This window comes from Hordeum vulgare, chromosome 2H (assembly GCF_904849725.1).
Source record: "Hordeum vulgare subsp. vulgare chromosome 2H, MorexV3_pseudomolecules_assembly, whole genome shotgun sequence".
NCBI lineage: Eukaryota > Viridiplantae > Streptophyta > Magnoliopsida > Poales > Poaceae > Hordeum > Hordeum vulgare.
Window position 1 is genome coordinate 482136837 of NC_058519.1, and position 4887 is coordinate 482141723.

Here is a 4887-nt window from a genome sequence, read left to right on the forward strand (position 1 = left end):
AAAGTTGTCATTTCTTAAAGTTTGGGGATGTGATGCTTATGTCAAAAAGCTTGAGAGTGAAAAGCTGGAACCCAAAGCAGAAAAGTGTGTCTTCATAGGATACCCAAAAGAGAAAGTTGGGTACACCTTCTATCTCAGATCCGAAGGCAAAGTGTTTGTCGCTAAAAACTGAGTATTCTTGAGAAAGAGTTTCTCTCGAAAGAATTGAGTGGGAGGAAGATAGAACTTGATGAGGTTATAGAACCTCTACTTCAACCAGAGAGTAGCGCATCACAGGAAGATGTTTATGTGGAACCTACGATAGTTGAAGAGGAAGCTAATAATGATGATCATGAAACTTCAAATCAAGTTGCTATGGACCTCGTAGGTGGACAAGGGAACGTACTGCTCCTGAGTGGTATGGGAATCCTACCTTATCAATCATGTTTTTAGACAACAGTGAACCTACAAGTTATGGAGAAGCAATGGTGGGCCCGGATTCCAACAAATGGTTATAGGCCATGAAATCCTACCTTATAAATCATGAAATCCTACCTTATCAATCATGGTGATAGGATCTATGTATGAAAACAAAGTATGGACTTTGGAATTATTACCTGAAGGGCGAAAGGCCATTCAGAACAAATGGATCTTTAATAAGAAGACGGACACGAACGATGATGTGACCGTCTATAAAGCTCGACTTGTGGCAAAGGGTTTTTTCACAAGTTCAAGTAGTTGACTACGATGAGACTTTCTCACCCGTAGTGATGCTTAAGTTTGTCAAAATCATGTTAGCAATAGCTGCATTTTTTGATTGTGAAATTTGGCAGATGGATGTCAAAACAGTGTTCCTTAACGAGTTTCTTAAGGAAGAGTTGTACATGATGCAATCGGAATGTTTTGTCGATTCAGAGAATGCTGACAAGGTATGCAAACTCCAGCGATCCATTTATGGACAAATGCAAGCATCTCGGAGTTGGAATCAGCGCTTTGATGAGGTGATCTAGGTGTTTGGGTTTATACAAGTTTATGGAGAAGCTCCTATTTAGAAGAAAGTGGGTGGGAGCTCTATAGCGTTTGTAATATTATATGTGCATAACATATTGCTGATTGGAAACAATATAGAACTTTTGGGAAGCGTAAAGGATTAATCGAATATATTTTTTTCAATGAAGGACCTCGGAGAAGGTGCTGACATATTAGGCATCAAGATCTATAGAGATATATCAAGACGCTTGATAGGACTTTCACACAGCACATACCTTGATAAGATTTTTAAGAAGTTCAAAATGGAACAATCCAAGAAAGGGTTCTTGATTGTGTTGCAAGGTATAAAGTTGAGTAAGACTCAATGCTCAGTTACTCCAGAAGATAGAGAAAAGATGATTGTCGTCCCCTATACTTCAGCCATAGGGTCTATCATGTATGCAATGTTCTGCACAAGACATGATGTCAGCCTTTCCATAAGTATGGTGGGAAGGTTTCAAAATAATATAGGAATGGAGCACTAGACAACGGTCAAGAATATTCTGAAGTACCTGAAAATGACTAAGGAAATGTTTCTCGTTTATGAAGGTGATGAAGAGCTCTTCGTAAAGGGTTACGTCGATGCAAGATTTGACACTGATCCGGATGACTCTAAGTCACAAACCGGATACATATTTATTCTCAATGGGGGTGCGGTAAGCTGGTGCAGTTCCAAGGAGAGCGTCGTAGCTGATTTTACATGCGAAGCAGAGTATATAGTTGCCTCGGAGGCGGCTAAAGAGGGTGTCTGGATGAAGCAGTTCGTGACAGATCTTGGAGTTGTGCCAAGTGCACTGGATCCAATAAATCTGTTCTATGACAACACTGGTGACATTTCTCTAGCCAAGGAACCAAGGTTTCACAAGAGGACTAGACACATAAAACTAAGCTTCAATGTTATCCGCAATTACATCAAGGAGGAAGATATAAGTATTTGCAAACTGCACACGGATCTGAATGTTGCAGACCCGTTAACTAAGCCTCTTCCACAAGCAAAACATGATCAACACCAGAACTGTATGGGTGTTAGATTCGTTACATTGTAAATCACATAGTGATGTGGAGCTAGATTATTGACTCTAGTGCAAGTGGGAGACTGTTGGAAATATGCCCTAGAGGCAATAATAAATAGTTATTATTATATTTCCTATTTCAAGATAATCGTTTATTATCCATGCTAGAATTGTATTGAATGGAAACACAAATACATGTGTGGATACATAGACAAGACACTATCCCTAGTAAGTGTCTAGTTGACTAGCTCGTTGATCAAAGATGGTTAAGGTTTCCTATCCATAAACAAGTGTTGTCGCTTGATAACGGGATCACATCATTAGGAGAATGATGTGATGGACAAGACCCAAACTATGAATGTAGCATGTGATCGTTTTATTTTATTGCTACTGTTTTCGGCATGTCAAGTATACATTCCTATGACCATGAGATCATGTAACTCACTGACACCAGAGGAATGCCTTGTGTATATCAAACGTCGCAACGTAACTGGGTGACTATAAAGGTGCTCTCCAGGTATTCTCGTGGTTTTATCACGGCAAATGTCCTCGTGAAAGGACATAGTGGTAAAGCCATCGCAACTATGTAGAGACTCAAAGGGGTTGATCGGGAACGAGAGACGAATTTACCCAGGTTCGCCCCTCCGATGGAGGTAAAAGCCTACGTCCTTCTTTGTGTGTATTGATGATTAAATCGATTACAAGGGAAGCGGTTTCGCCTAACCTAGCTCTAGATTGATTGTAACTTAGGTCTATCAACCCTAAAGACTCGCCTTTATATATAGGTCGAGACCCTAGGTTTACAAGAGTCTGGGTCATGTTATGATTTGTGACCTGTTATGTTTCTAACTCGGCTTGCTCCTTTAAGCAAGGAAACTCCTGGCGACCTTCTCCCTCGTGGGCCAAGACTCGCCATCTTTGTGTCCTAGGACGCCACTGGCTCTCTTTAATGAACCGCCTTGCGCCTCCTGTCTTGTATGTTAGGGCCCATCTTGAATATGAAATTTGAGCCTCCATCAACTTGACCCGGCCTCATACGGCGGGTCATACGACGCGATAATATCCCCAACATTACGCCCCATATTGACTTGGATTTATTCATGTCAATAGTCTGTTCTTTAATCTTGGCGGCTCGTGTACAACCCATGTTTTGTCTTCTGAGGCAGAAATATCGGCTTCAAAAGATCTTTATAAGCCATTACTTTGTTCACCAATGACGTCACCCGCCCCCGAAATTTAGGGACTCAATGATGTCATCACAGCTGCCCTTTGTAACGACTCTTTTCACTTATCCAGATAGCCCGAAAATTGAGGCGCCCTTGGCTCCGAAATTTATTGAGCCTCCTTGATTCCCGCGCCTCTCGTTTCCATTCCATCCACGAGCCTTTAAATACTCTGTAGGGGGTCCCTCCTCATTTTTTACATCGCTTCCTTGCTTCTTCTTCGTCTTCCTCTAGCTCAGACCTTCATCACGCTGCCGCCGTGCAACTTCCATCATCGAGCAATCTGATCCAGGGACACCACGCCACACTACTTCACTTCCGCATCACGGGTCTCATCCTCCACCGTCAGCGCCGTTAGGTAAATCCTTTCCTCTTGCCAGATATGCATGTTAATCCACTGTAGCTCAGTAGGGTTCGTCGGAGTTCATCCTGTGTTTTTCACCATTGCAGACCTGCTTGATTCTTCAATGAATCTTTTCCCATCGTTAGGGCGCGGTAGATGTAGTGATCTGGTCCGTGATAACCCACAAGTATAGGGGATCGCAACAGTTTTTGAGGGTAGAGTATTCAACCCAAATTTGTTGATTCGACACAAGGGGAAGCCAAAGAATATTCTCGAGTATTAGCAGTTGAGTTGTCAATTCGACCACACCTGAAAGACTTAGTATCTGCAGCAAAGTTTCAGTAGCAAAGTAGTATGATAGTAACGGTAGCAGCGGTAACAGTAACAGTAATGACAGCAGTAGCGGTAACAGTAGCAGCAGTGGCAGCAGTAGCGGTAAAGTAACATAGCAAGGAACAGTAGGAAAAGACTCATAGGCATTGGATCGGTGATGGATAATTATGTCGGATGACATACATCATGTAACAGTTTTAACCTGGGGAGATATGTAACTAGCTCCAGTTCGTCAATGTAATGTAAGCATGTATTCCGTATTTAGTCATACGTGCTTATGGAAAAGAACTTGCATGACATCTATTATCCATCCCTCCAGTGGCAGTGGCGTCCTAACGGAAACTAAGGGATATTAAGGTCTCCTTTTAATAGAGAACCGGAACAAAGCATTAGCACATAGTGAATACATGAACTCCTCATACTATGGTCATCTCCGGGAGTGGTTCCAGCTATTTTCAGTCCGGGGTTGCCGGGTCATAACACATAGTAGGTGACTACAACTTGCAAGATAGGATCAAGAACACACATATATTGATGAAAACATAATAGGTTCAGATCTGAAATCATGGCACTCGGGCCCTAGTGACAAGCATTAAGCATAGCAAAGTAGTAGCAACATCAATCTAAGAACATAGTGGATACTAGGGATCAAACCCCATCAAAACTAACTCGATTACATGATAGATCTCATCCAACCCATCACCGTCCAGCAAGCCTATGATGAGATTACTCACGAACGGTGAAGAGCATCATGGAATTGGCGATGAAGGATGGATGGACACAGACTCCAGATCTGCCCTCCAGAGGAAGAACAGGTGGTGGCGGCGGCTCCGTATCGTAAAACGCAATGAACTCTTATCTCTGATTTTTTTCTGGGCAAGAGAGAATATATAGAGCTGGAATTGGAGGTTGCGGATCCACGAGGGGCTCACAAGCCTGCCAAGCCCAGCCAGGGGGCGGGCCTCCT